This window comes from Crocodylus porosus, unplaced genomic scaffold, assembly GCF_001723895.1.
Source record: "Crocodylus porosus isolate Cpor-Errol unplaced genomic scaffold, CroPor_comp1, whole genome shotgun sequence".
NCBI classification, from domain to species: Eukaryota; Metazoa; Chordata; order Crocodylia; family Crocodylidae; genus Crocodylus; species Crocodylus porosus.
Window position 1 is genome coordinate 4,449,990 of NW_017728933.1, and position 14,320 is coordinate 4,464,309.

Below are 14,320 nucleotides of genomic sequence, written 5' to 3' on the forward strand. Positions count from 1 at the left end.
TTCAAGAGAAGGTTGGATGTGTATCTAGCTGGGGTAATGTAGGCCCAGCACTCTTTCCTGCTTATGCAGGGGGTCGGACTCGATGATCCATTGAGGCCCCTTCCGACCCTAGCATCTATGAATCTATGAATCTATGAATCCCCAGGTGACCTGAGGTCTCTTGGTCTCATCTCTCTCGTACACTACGGATCTTTCTTCTGCAGTTTCCCTCCGCACGCTGTCGCCCCCCCGGGCACGTCTCGTGCCATAAGTAAAAAGCTGGTCTCTGGAAGGCGGAAACGACCTTTGTGACCTGAGAGACCAGGAATCAGCCCGAGCAGACCCCTGCATGCCGTGCACACAGGTCCCAATTAAATTGCAATGCTAATTGAATTGGGAAAGGTAAAAAATAGCCTGCTGGGTTATATCTCCAGCTGAAAACACAAGGAGAAAAGAACAGATTTGCAAATATCAAGTTAGCAGAATAAAAGATATCACTTCTTCCACAAGTCTTGAGTCTTCGTTGGGGACAAACTCTCCCAAGACCCCCGCAAAATTTCCTGCGTGCTGCTCAGGGAAGGCGGGAGACTCCTCCCCGCATGGCAGCACAGCCGTGGCAGCGCGCGGAAACTTTGCTTGTCTTTCTCTCCCAGACAGCTGGGTGCACAGCCCGCGCAACTTGGCGGCACTGCCAGCCGCCGAACAAAACCTTCCTTCGTCTTGGTATTAAGTGTCCCGCTAAGTTTCCCACGCAAATTATGCAGCTGCCATCTTCTCGCTACAAAACATTTGCTGCCGTAGCGATCGGCCGTTTGGGAGCTGGAGGATTATTTTGGCGCTGGACTACTCTACTTGAAACCACATCTTCTCTGTGCTGCCATAAAGAGGGAAACTTAAAATGCAAAGGGCAGCTGGAGTGTTATTACCAGCTGAGCGTTGCCAGTGCTGCATCCCCGCTAATAGCATTTGGAAAATTAGAGTCTCTGCTACGGCAGTTCTTCTGTGCACTATTAGCAAGGCGCACGGAAGAGAAATATAGGGGTCTGACAAAGAACAACGAGGTTTTGCCGCTTGTGCGTCTACCCAGGATCCCAGCAAGCTGGCGGAAGCCGGGTGGGTGGGTTGTACCGTGAGGATCAAGCCCATTGCAGATCAGTCAGCGCAAAATTGCGAGGAAAGCGCCCTCTCATTACTCCGCCAAATTGAAACAAATGACTCGGAGGTGGAAGCAAAGAAACAGCGAGCAAACAACGCAGGCTCGTTTACCAGAGCGCTAATTGAGCGGCTGCCCTGAAACGGCTCTTCTAGGGGCTCACCGGGAGAAGATAAATGGAGTCCGCGTTGACACAAATCATATCTGATAGCTCTGTGGAAATCCTGTTCCAAGAAAGCAGCACCCAGAATGGATGGGATGCCTTTCAGCCAGTTGTGGAATAAATAGGGACTGGAGACTTACTTATGTCCTGTTAATAAGCGTATTTTTTCTGACTACGGCGCGGGCTTGAAGTTCCTTGAAATTGTAAAATGATGCACATCTAATGTACTGCACTCAGCAACTCAGCAGCCTGCCAGATGAGTGGGTTTAGATATATCTGCGCAGGAACATGTCCGCTTGTAGCCAAGTGACAATGATATAATTAGCAAAGCCATTAATCCTTGCTCAGCGTTACTATAAGCTTAATTTAATTTATATCAAGGCAGACAAATAGTACGGTGCATTCTGGGACGTGCAAGATGATAAACAGAACAACTGCTGCTGCCGAGCGTGACCAGCAGCCACCGCAGGGCTCCCAGGAGGTGGTCACGTCCAGCAGAAGCGTGCTGTTTGCCCTGGACAGTCGCGTGTCACCCTGTTTGCCGATGCCCTGCTTGCCACGCAGCATCTGGAGACCTAACTGTGGGCAGTTAGCTCTTGCAGGCAAAATCGCTCTTTCCTTGGCTCTGGGTTGGGCAGCACCCAGCACCGTGGGGCTCCGCGTGTTGGCTGCAGCCCCTAGGCACGAGCTCAGGGCAAGCAAGCGACCATGGCAGTTGCACAACTAGCAACAGCGCTAGTTAGACCCAGCGGAAGCTATGCACCGTGATTATCGACACTGGGCACAGGCCTAGATCAGCAGCAGAACAGAAATGGCCCAGCTGCCACCGCTGCCTTTCCCCGTCTCTGTACTGCGGTCGGACTGGATGGGTCCTTTACAATAGCAGCAAACAGCAGCTACTGTCTCAGTCTCCGACTGCTTCTGCCAGCATCCTGCGACTGCGCATGCAGCCTCTTTCCATGCAGCCAGGACACGGCATGGCATTTCAGGCCATTTGTACAGGGCTGACGCAGCTCAGCCGGGTGATGCTGATGAGCGGAGCAGGTTACAGGGGTGGCACGTGGGCTCTCATCACACAGACCTCCCACCCAGCTGGGATTGTGTGGGGCTGAGACAACACAGGGCCTGCGTGAGATGGGCTTGCTGCTTGCAAAGTGTTGGTGTAAGTAGTCAGGTGTCAGAGGAGCCCTTTGCGGCACTGACCTTTTCAGTCCTGCCTGGAGCCTCCGGCATGCAAAGCTCTCCAGGGTCACGCGGGTCCTGCCTATCCAGGCCACGGGTGACTCCTCACGCTGGCATCATCCCCAGCACAACTTAGCGGGCACCCAGCCCTTGCTCTGCTGCCAGCTGTGTTGAGCTCGTGGTCCCCAGGAGCACCCTGAGTGGTCTTTACTGGCACATGCCGAGTCAGAGATGGCAGCACCGGGGCGCACAGCAATCACCGACCTGTGCGCATTGGGTTATATCTTTGCCACTCCACAGGTGCGGGGGACAGCTGAGGACTCAGGACCACACTGGCATAGAGGAAATCACCCACATGCTTTGGTGCCTGGTGAAGGAGAGGCCCATCCTCAGCATGGCCCTGTGTGGGGCTATGCCGATGGCACCCCTGGCCACTTACCCGGCACAACTGCTAACCAGCTGATGGCTCCTTTTTAATTGGAAGCTGAAAAATATTTTACTAAGAGTCTCTGGGGGTGGAGGGGATGGATCAATGTGCCGATGAGTTTACTGCTGATAGGTCTCGCCTGGCCCTCGGGGAAGGCACAGGCCAATTAAGCAGCGAGCCTAGAGTCCACTGGAGAGCCAAGTCCAACAGAGGCGCTTTTGGGAGAGCAAAGGGGAGTGAGGGACTGCTTGTGGAGCCAGTGCAGTTGGGGTGTGCACATGGGCAGCCTGGCTTGGAGGGCGCGTGTTGCACACACAAGGCCCCTGCTTTGTGCCACGCTTGGGAGACCCCTGGGAGTAAGGAGGTTTTAAGGAAGAGCAAACCCGGCCGCCCAGCTCCTGCGAGGGGTCCTCGCAGCGCTGTTTATTGCTTCGTTCCAGGGTCTTCCCGAGTCAGTCGCACAGGATGGGGCGTGGGGGATGGCAGGCATGGTCCCAGGACGGGGCAGGGCCTGCGTCCAGTGCTGCACTGATTCAAAGCCAAGGCATGCTAGCTGCATCGGGCCTGAGAGGGGCTGCAAACAGGACGTCATCCACAGCAGCATCTGCCCAGTGCTTGGGGGTGTTTGTGGCCAGCGAGGCCTTGCCCCATGCAGGTCCCTGTGGCCAGGGCTCCTGCTCTCCTGCTCTGATGACAGCTCCGAGCGTCCAGAGATCCAGGGCCACAAAGGGATGATGGGTCGAGGCAGCCTGGCACATCACTCCTTGCTCCGCTCTGACCAGCCCATGCGAGGGCCAGGCCACCCCTCCCCGCAGGACTGGTTCCTCCCCAGTTTACTGGAGACCCCTCGTTCCTCTCTCCAGTTCACCCAGTCACCGGCTGCGCCGAGCTCAGCCCCGCACCCACCCAGCCTGCCCGCAACACCCACAGGGGCTGGGAGAGGGCTCCGCCAGGGGCAGGGGAGCCGGCTCCTCAGCCCTTTGCAAAGGTTACTGCGGATCAAAGCTGCTTCCTGACGCGGAGGGAAATGTGCTGACATTTCCAGCCGGCCGCTGGCTGTGAGCGCACCCCGATTAGGATGCAGTGCCTGCTTGACGTGGACAGAGCGTGCAGCCTATTTAAATGCTAATGGGCTGAAGAGTGATATGCAAACTTCCAGGCAATTAGGGCTCCTGGTTTACAATTAGCTGAGGTGCCTGTGCAGCTCCGTCCGCAGCCGCCTGCCCCAGGACATGGCGCGGGGGCATCACCACGTGTCTGCTGGGGAACTGGTGATGCAACGGAGACCCCAGCCAGCCCGGAGCAGGGGGCATCCTCATCCTTGCAGCCACATGGGTACGAGCCTGCCAGAGTGACAGGAGATAGATGTGTCGCAGGGTCAGAAACCTTCGTGAGTCTGATGGGCCTAAACCAGGCCACATACAGACCCGCACGAGAAAAAAGGGAAGATGGAGAACAGGACAGAGAAGCGCTATTATGCTTGGGTGCTCCCTTGCTTGCCCCCACGGCGATGGGTCCCTTAGCTATGCTGATGCGCCGGCAATCTGCAGCTCTGTGACTGCTAAGAACCAGACCCCGGTGGCCCTGCGGTGTCAGGTCCGGCGTGCATCACTATGAAAAGGCAGGTTGTTTCCCAGCCGCTGGCCTGTGATGTTTATGAGCAGATTTCCTTGACAGGCAGTGAAGTGGGTGGGAGGAATCATAAATATTTTACCGCAACCGCCTGTGGGAAGTCAGGGAAGGATGTGCTTCCCTGCAGAGAGAGGGGAACTGGCCCTGACCCCTGTCACCTTGCCTGGGTTTTCATTTTTAATGGGAAAATGGTTCTTTTTTTCACCCAAGCTTGCAGGCGACTCTCAGGAACCCCACGCGGGGTGGGGGGCATGCACAAAGCACCTTGGCAAAGGTTGAAAGATGGATTTGTTTGTAAGTTATTTATGAAGTTTCCAGGAGAGGTGCTGCCATCATGCGCGACATCCTAGGAGGAGAAGACGGCTTTTGTTGAGGCAAATGACATAACCCTAAAAGTCGTCAAAAATGGGGAAGAGGTTTCAAAAATCATCCCCAGATGGCAGCTGCGTGGCTATAAATATGTAGTCTGATGGGCCCTTCTTAGCACTTCAGGATCTGAGGCTCGGGAGGCGGCTCGAAGCCCTGGTGTCACTATCAAAGGCTCAGATGCATGGCTTAAATACTCTTTAGCAGGTTTTCAGCGGCTCAGGAGGCAAGCTGGATCAGGGAGCGTCGTGGCTCAGATAGTTTGTAAAACTGCTGTCAAGCAGATTAAGCTGCGAATGGAAACATTGCTGGCGATGTCTTTTCCCTCTCCAGTGTCTGTGGGCTGGAGGGTGATGGTGAAGCCACCGCAGCGCCCACCCAACCCCAAGGGGTCTGAGATGGGGTCCGGTACCAGCATGAAAGCAATTAGCCCTACACGTGGGAGGCCAGAGCAGCCCGTGCCCACACACGGGCCAAGGTCCCTGAGACTGTCAGCAAGGCATATTTTACAGACATAAATCACACTAAGTAGGCTCACATTTCGTACAGGAAAGTGAATCTAGGAACTCCAATTCCCCCGAGTTATCCTGGCCGTCACTCTCAGCTCAGCCATGAATCCTTGGAAAGCTCCAGGCCCAGTCTTGCAGTTGGTAAATTGCCATTACTCAGTAATTTATGCGACGAGAGCTAGCCTCTGATACGCAACATTTCTCTCAGTCTCCGGCTAAAGAGCTGCTCTGGCTGCAGAGCCCTTTTGCAGGAGAAGCCGGGAAGGGTAACACCGGCAGGCTGCCTTTCTCCTTGCGGGGGGTCTCATGCTATCCCTGTTAGGCTGTCAAGGGCAGAGAGGCACCAGCAATGAAAAAAGTCACCCTGTCCGTGATGTGGGGACTGTGACAGCAAGAGGGACCCTGAGAGGGCAATCGCTAACCTTTTTTTCTTAAGGAAATTTTCCATGTTCCAAGCCAAATCAGCTAAATCAAGTCCAAATCCATGAGTCAGTCTAGAAACATCACCCACTGCGGTGGTGGGTCTGCCCTTCGAGTGAAGGCCTGTATTCCTCCAGGCGCGCGCAGCTCCTGCAGCCTTCACCTCGGTGCACTAGCAGCCTCTGCTCAGCTGGGAAGGGCTGCTTGGCCTGACACGGCCAGCAGAAATGGGCTTTCTCGTGCCCCCTTTCCTGCAGGAAGTGACAGCGCTCTCCAAATGCACGCCAGCGCTAATTGTCACAAGTGACTCTGTCTGGAGGGATCTGGGGCTAAAGACAAATCAAAGCAGCAGCAGTGCTTTTCAGTGCTTTCAAAATGGATTTTCTAACTCTCCAAAGTAATTGCCCTGCAAAGCACAAAAGGAGTTCCTGTGCCATCAAAGAGAATATGCATGAGTGCCTAGGAAGGCACAGGGATAAGCAGCTGTTTAAGGGACCCGCCTCCCCTCTCTGATCAGCATCTGGGATCCTGCACAAAGCCAAACACACGCGGGTCCAGGGTTAACACTCATCAGGTTCCCCACTGACGAGGAGGGCGCCGGAAGGGCTTGGCCTCTTCTGATGAAGTGAACTTGAGTTCACGAAAGCTTTTTTTCTCTCTCTCTAGATAGATGTAACTTCAGTTAGTTCATAAGGTGCATCCCTACCTGTTCTTCTGACTGACTGCAGACTAGCAAGCTACCTACCTCTCATCTCATCGGTGCAATTCCCCTGACAAGGACTTGGGTCTTCTGCTCCTTCTGCACCCTTCCTGTTTCACTGAGCCCCAGGCTCTGCTTTCAGCTCAGGAGGCCAAGGGGTCTCTGCTCTTTTTGACCCACACCGCTGTGCACCATGATTCATTGTGACCACTGTCATGTTCCCCTCTGTTTGGCACTGGTGAGGCCACATCTGGACTCCTGTGTCTATTTCTGGGCTTCCACTGCAGAAAGGATGTGGACAAGTTGGAGAGAGTCCAGCAGAGGCAATGAAAATGGTTTCGGGGACTGGGCCACATGGTTTAGAAGGAGAGGCTGAGGGAACTGGGTTTATTTAGTCTGCAGAAGAGAAGACCAAGGTGGGGATTTAATAGCAGCCTTCAAGTCCCTGCAGGGGGGTTGCAAAGAGGATGGGGCTGGACTGTTCTCGGTGGGGGGAGATGACAGAACAAGGAGCAATGGGCTCCAGTTGCAGCGAGGGAGGTTTAGCTTGGCTGTTAGGACAAACTTTGTCACTAGGAAGTTAGTAAAGCACTGGAACAGGGTACCCAGAGAGGTGGTGGCATCTCCATCCAACTCAACGAGCCCTGCCTGGGATGATCGAGTTGGGGCTGGGGTTGCTTTGAGAAGGGGGTTGACCCTTCAACTCTCATTTTCTACGATTCGATGTTCTCTACTCCAGCACCAGCTCCCCGCGGGGCTCTGGGTGGAAGGGGACGGCTGCATCTCTGACTCTGGCTGCAGTTTGCCCGGCCCATGTTCCCTGCCACGGTTACAGTCTTCTGAGCTCGCGAAGACGTGCAGGCTAATGAAAGAGGAGATGACTGCTGGCTCCCAACAGACACCCTCCACAGGATCCTTATCTCTTTGTGTTGGCCTTGCAGTCAGTCTCAGGCAACCAGGGCAAGGGAGCGCCGATGATGCCTATCTGCAGCCGAACATACGGCTCCTTCGGGCTGCGCTTTGGAAAGTGGTTTTGCCTGCGGAGGCTTGTGAAGGAGGCTCATAGGAGCTTCCACTCGCATGCTGCACCTGCATGCCTGCAAAGTCACAGCACTGCCAGCTCTCTCCGCAGTGATGGCATGGCCCTCGCTCCTGCGTGGAAAGGGGATATTCTGTCCTCTGACATCCACTCCTGGCTCTGGCTCCTTGGGACAGCTCAGCTGCCTGGCCCCATGCACGGTGCTGTATTATTAATGACTTCTCTAACCCCTGCAGGCCTCTGCACCTCGATTCTGACCCCCTTTATCCCCAAGACCACATCCAGCTTTCTGCGCTGCTGCTCGCCCCCGCAGCCCTGCCAGCGCGCCCAGCCTCGTGCCCCTGCTCGCCAGCTGGCTGCAGTCACCTCGACCTCTGGTACCAGGCCTCTGGGGCCCTGTGCAAGGTCCCCTCTGCAGCCACCCGCATGGACATCTCTCTTGCAACCCACTTCTGTCTTGCTGCAGACAATGAGCGGAGCTGACTGGTACGTCAGCGGCCGCCGGTTGCCCCCCTGCCTCCAACTCTGCTTTCCTTGCCACGAGCGCTGAGAGCAGGGGCTGTTCCTCCAGAGCCGTTGCAAGGTGCAGAGCACACAGCATGAGCTTCTGCTACTGCTGATACAGTAGTAGATTGAGGGGGGGCGGGGGAGGCTTGAGATGCTATATTTTCCCATGTGCGACAGCTCTTTCCTGTATGCGTGTAACTAGCCACCTTCCTCCCTGAGCCTTTGACACCCACCAGCCCTGCGCCTTGTGAGTGAGGAAAGGATGGAGGAGCTGGGGCAATTAGGTGGGGAGGGGGAGCACTCACAGTCTCAAGTGCCAGAAGAGTCATTCTGCGGAGGAGGCAGAGCCCTGGGTCTCGGCACGCACAGGCCTTAAACTGCACCAGGCGTGTGGATGTTAGGGAGAGCTTTCTACTGACAAGTTGCTGGACCGGATGGCTGCGAGCAGTGGTAGGAACCTCGGCACTGCAGCTGCTGCGTGCAGGTGAGACGAGCCCTCGGCTGTGATGGGTTAGGGATGGGGTGGCCCTGCCTGCACTAGGTGTGATCTCCACCAGGTCCCTTCCAGCAGCAACTCGGTGCCTTGAGCATCCTTGGCTTGTTGCGGTAGGAGAAACCCCATTAGTGGGCTTTGGCCTCTGCCTGGGAATGCAGCTCTGGCCTCCTCTCATGCTTCCCCCCGGCCCGTCCAGCTTCCCCAGGACCCGGCATTTGGTTCGGAAGCCCGGAGCAATAGTCTGGAGCAGGTAGAGAGTGGGGCTGCCTGAAACCAATGCAGCCCTGCACAGGGCCGGAGGACCAATCAGCGCGGCGGAGGTGGAGCCTGAGCTCCAGCGGATAATTACTAAGTGCATTTCCAGCACAATTGGTCTGGACTGCTGAAAGCTCTGGTCGCAGAGAGAGGAACGCTGTCATTGTAACTCCAGAGCGCGCCCAGCCTCGCAGCATCCCCGCCACAGCTCTGCTCTCCTGCCCAGCAGCACGAGAAAGGTACTGCCCCAGCCCTCGCTGCTTTGCTTGCACGTGAATGTGTGTGGCTGGGAAGTTGATCGGGAAAGGAGAGTATGGGGTGGTGGTGGGGGAACAGCAGGGGGGTTGTAAACTTCCCAGGACCGGGGGGGTTGCCTGCATTGCCGCCGTGCACGGTACCTCAGCCCGCGTCACGTTCCCCAGTGCCATGCTGCCCGTTGCTTGCTGGATGTGCCTGTGTGATCAGGGGAGCGTGCGGGAGCTAGCCCCTGGGCGTGAAGGCTCCAGCGCCAGTGAGCACATAGGACACAACTCCCCTCGCACCTGCAGGCAGGTGGGGAAGGGGGACAGCCACCCGCGCCTCCGGGCCAGCTTGCAAACCGTTCCTCTGTGGTCCTTTCTCCTTCCTGTCATCAGTAGGGATGGAGGGCGGTAGAGGCCTCGCAACTGGGGCTTCTCCTGATTTGCTTCCTTGGGTTAAGTGTGGAGGGGCTTTTCCTAGTAGGACTCCCCAGGTCACGCAGACCCCAGGTCGTGGAGCTCTGCAGTTGCAGCGTGGGCATGCTGGTGCCTGCACCTGCCCGGGAACAACCGTCTCGTCATTGTAGCAAGTTTGGAAAACTTTCCCAGCTGGTGCCCACGCCAGCCGGCGCCGGCACGTTTCTAGCAGCGCAGCTGCTGAGGGCGACACAAGAGCCGCCGTCCCTTGGTCAGCCTCGCTGCAGCGGTGCCGGCTCAGAAGCCAGCGTGGGAGAGCGGCCCCGCGGCTCTGCAGCCTGTGTTGCCCCGGTGGAAGCGCCCCACGCTCCCACGGCTCAGCGAGGCTGGCTGCACATGTTGCACATCACGGGCCTCCGGTGACCGTGCCTGAAACAAAGGCAGGATGAGCTGGAGACGGACTGGCTCAGGCAGGGTAAGGGTGATGTTTAATATCGGACTGTGATGAGAGATGGGAATTGCTGGCAATCTGTATCCACTGATGGATACAGCACCTGCGCAGTGAGCTGCCTGACCCGGCATGTAAACAAGCTCTCAGCTGCACCCTAAGGACAGCTGCGTGCTGCGGGAGGGCCCGTGGGGCGGGAAGGTGGCTGGTGGAGCCTGGAGGGGCTCGGCAGAGCCAGCAGCGTGTTGCTGGCCTCAGCAATGGTGTAGCTGCTGGTTGCAGAAGCACGTGTTGGCTCTCTGCAAACAGCGCAGCCGGTCCGGACATGGGATTCCCAGCAGGAGCAGGGCTGCGCAGGAAAGGTGAGCCTGGCGGGCGCGACGGTGGGCATTGCTCGCGGGGCTCGGTGTCCCCCCAGGACGCCTTCTCAAGGGCATGAAACCAGCAGCTAGACAGGGAACAGCACAGTGAGGTTTCCGCCAGGCAGGGGGGCTCCTGGGTGAGGGGGGTTTGCTTTCCCCTGGGAGCTGGCCAGCCTGACTGTCGCCCCGGCGCCGGATCACGCACCGGGGAGGTTGGTGCTTCAATGCAGGATTTGAGGATCACTGTTTTGAAAAAGGCTCCCAGACGGTGACTCATCTGCTGTAGGAAGGGCCTGGGGGAGGGGGAAAGGCGCTTCCCCCTCCCGCACGGCTTGCCAGAAACAGGTGAAACCCAGAAATTGCTGGTAAAAATAACCAGAGCAAAGAGGGACGCAGCACAGCGCCCGCTGGGGCACCTGCCGAGGCCGTCTCCAGCGCCCGGGCAGCACTGCTTCCCCGAGACGAGCCCCTGCGCTCCAGGCCAGAGCGGCAGGGGGCTAGCTACACCACACCCGTGTTGCTTTTACTCCTCCCCAGCCCTCGAGTCCAGTCTGCGGCCCCCTGCCCTCCCTGCCCTCGCTCTTGCGCAGGCTGCAGCCGGGCACCACCGCCGCAGCGCCTGTCCCAGCACGCTGCACGATTGCAGGCTCTGCAACTCTTCCCGCCTGAAGGAGCAGAGCTCTCCCGGTCACCCTCCGTGTCGCCGCGGTGCTTTGCTGATCAGCCGGTCTGAAAAGGGGACTTCTGTCCGCACGCAGCAGGGTCTTAGGAACAGTCCCCAGGACAGGGTTTAATTGGCAAGTCCCAGCGAGCGGCCACGTGGGCCCAAGCAGTTGCATTCAGCCCGGCTACTCTGGCTGGCGGGTTTTATGGCATCGTGTGGTGCTACGTAATTCCCAGCTTTGCACGCTCTCCCCGGAGACTTACCTGGAAAGATTAGCAGTCCATCCTGCTGTGACTTTGTCCCCCCCCCAGCAGGTCTTTGGCTGCTAAAAGACAAAACACCCTCCACCCCCAGACCTCAGCGGTGGCAGGTAGTTGACAGCAGACCCTGTTTCTCAAGGCTTGTCCTTATGTAACCAGCCGTCTGTGCAGAGCAGCCTGCAGCCTCTCGCAGCTCCTCTTCGTTCCTAGGCTCCTGCTCCCAGGCGCGCTCGGGGCCCGGGGGTGGGTGAGTTGGTCCCATCTGCCCCAGAGGTCCTGTGATGCTGGACTTGGCAGTGCCAGCATTTGTAGGGGGTCACTGGGAGTCAGGACACTGGGGCAATAGGCCTGCCTGTGCCCCGTCACTTCTGTGAGGCCATGTCAAGGCTCCTAACCCTGTGGGTTTGGGCCTCAAAGTAAAAGCTGTGGCTTGCCGTGCAGACATGATGTGAGCACTTGGCTCCTCTGAGCGCCGTGTCCCTGTTATTAAAGTGTCTAGGTGCTGGTGCTGGGAAAGCAGAGCCAAGTGTGAAGGTTTGGGTCCCAAAGTCCTCATGCCTCAGTTTCCCCCTGTGGGTGGCAGATGCAGTGCTACGTGGGCTGTACGGGCAGGACGCAGCGATGGCCGATGCGTAGGGTGCTTTGCTGGACGCGCTGTCCGGGTGCTGGGGGTTACTGCGTGCAGAGACTCCCCCGGCAGGGCTGCAGCTTTGCAGACCCCAGGGTGATGTTTTCTTACCGAGGACATGGAGCTTCTCCCTCCTCTGGATGTTTCTGGCCTTCCCTCTTTCTTTTTCCTTCTCCACTAAGTAAAGCGTAACAGGGCAGGCCAGGCTGGTCTGTCCCCTATGTGGGACTTACCGGAGGAGCGTGGCTGAAGCTCTGCGGATGCTCTGGTCCGGGGCCACCCTGCAGCTTTGTCCTCTTCCTTTACATTTTTGTGCCACGTTTCAGAGCCCCTAGCAGGGCCGAGAGAGCCTAGCCGCCCTGCTTCTGCACGTCTGATCCACTGCTATCCAGCACGAGCACTTCCAGTTTGCAGAGAGAGACAACTTTGAGTCATCTCAGAGCAGCGTTTCCAGACTTTGTGCAGTAGCAGACGGGAAGAGACAGGCCTGCAGCTCGCAGAAGAGTTGTGGCAGGCTGGGTAGCACTGCAGAGGGCCCTTCTTGGAGCAAGCACTTGTCCAAAGCCCTGCCAGCCCCCTTGCTAGCTTACCAGGCACCTTTCTGTAATGTGCTTGTGCTTTGTGGGCACCGGTTGGGAAAGCCGTTCAGCCAGCGCTTACCTTCAAGCATACACCTAAGGAAATGAGATGCAAGGACAAGAGGTCTCTGTATAATTGCTTTCCTGGACAACAGGGGGGTTTCCTGCTCTGAGGCCTACCGCAGGGGAGGTGGGTTTCTCCAGGTCTGTGGGGTGTGCACAACCTGGCCCCAGCACTGCCCTGCTGTCAGAGGCAAGGGGATGGGGCGTGCTCCACGTGTGGGACCGGGCTGTTCCCGCAGTGCAAGGCTCGCGGTGGACCAGGGAGCCTGCAGGACTGCAGGCATCTCGCTGCTCCGTGGCAGGGAGCATGTCTCAGCCTCTTCCAGGCTGGAGCAGAGCTGTCTTGGCAAGGTGTTAACTCGGCTACCAGGCAGGATGGCACAGCAGACCCCCCGGCTGCATCAGAGTGGTACCCCTGGGTGCAGACCTAGTCTGCACCCCAGGGTGCATTACCTGGAGAGGCACAGCACTCTGCCCTGCTTTCGCCTTTTCCTTCTGCCAGTGCCTGCTCCTTCCCATCCCTTCCAGTCACCTTGTAGCAGGAGCACCCTGTGGTGTCTGTTGTCACAGCCCTGCTGCTGGTTCTGCTGACGGGGAGATTTCTCTCCAGGTGGGGGACATGCTTGCTTCCACCTGCCACTGGGCTCTGTCCTCCTGCGTTGCTGAGGCTGGGCTGGGCTGGGGAGCTGTCGCCTTTCCGGGAGACATGCCGTTTACTTACACATTTATTAATTAGCAAGAAATAAAGTTGCTGAGAGCGATCAAATTTGGAGAAAGACCTTAAGTTCGGAAGCACTCCCAGAGGAGAGCTCCCTAATCGCTCCCTGATTGTCTCCGAGTTTAATTTGTTGTTGTTTTTACTGTAATGCTCTCATTTTTCCAGACAGTTTGCTGCGTCCCATTAGCTAGTGATGGCTGGAGATGAAGTTTCTCGATATTAAAACTTGCCTGTTGTGTGGCATTAAGATCTTCCCGAGGCCTAATGGCCTGGCAGCCGCAGCTTGCTCAGGCTGTTGTGCTGGCCATGCTGCGCGCCTGCGAATTTGCAGGTGCGGTACAGCACTCGCACATGCAGCAGCCAAGGGCAGTGTGTCCCAGGCCCTGGTCCTGCCCTGTGACCTGCCCGGGGGTCTGCTCATGCCCTGCAGTGCAGGGGCAGGGACCGAGCTGCTCACTGTATTGGCGAGGTGGGTCCACGGGTTTATGGTGCAGTGCTGACCTTGCAGCTAAAGGCGAAGGCTGGAGGGGCACAGTGGGGACCAAAGCAGCTTTCTCTGGAGGCAGTAACTGCTGACTGCTGCTACATGACAGATGCATTAGTGCTGACCCCGTCAGGGGGTGGAGCTGTGGGGGCATCTCCTTGGGGGTGCAGGCTGGCACAGCTCCACTGCAGCGACAGCATTTTCACAGCAGCTCAGGGACAGGTCCTCTGTGTTTGTGTCAGATCCACGGTGCCAGAAGCCCCCAGCCCTTTCCGAGGGCCTGGGTGACGATCCCAGCCCATCTCTGCCACGCGCGCGTGCTCGACTGCTGGCTCCCAGGGGGCTGCACGGAGCCTCTGACACATTGGAAAATACACTCAAAAGGGCCAGACTCATGCAGGCCCCTGCGTGCTTTGGAAAATGTCACCTCTGTCACCCTTTATTGCAGCATCACCTGGAGGCCTCGGGCCTGGGGTGCTGGTGTCACCTCTTGCGCACAGCAGAAGGGCAGGCCTGTCCAGAGAGCTTGCCTGCAGCAGGCGGGTAGCGGTGCCTGAGAGAGCCCCAGAAATGTCACGGGTCACGGCTCCGGTGTCCTGGCTCAGCTGGGTGCACAGAGCTAGCTGGCGTA

General features: G+C 57.5%; 1 protein-coding gene across 2 annotated transcripts in view; it reads left to right on the forward strand.

Moving 5' to 3' along the window:
- The first annotated feature begins 8,903 nt into the window (after positions 1-8,903).
- ZMAT4 (zinc finger matrin-type 4) overlaps positions 8,904-14,320 on the forward strand; it is a 104,830-nt gene continuing 99,413 nt past the window's right edge. The window contains exon 1 of one of the 2 annotated variants that reach the window (XM_019546064.1): positions 8,904-9,067. The gene's annotated coding sequence lies outside the window, so the exon portion shown is untranslated. The remainder of the gene's footprint in view (positions 9,068-14,320) is intronic. The other variant, XM_019546063.1, reaches the window with a different exon arrangement.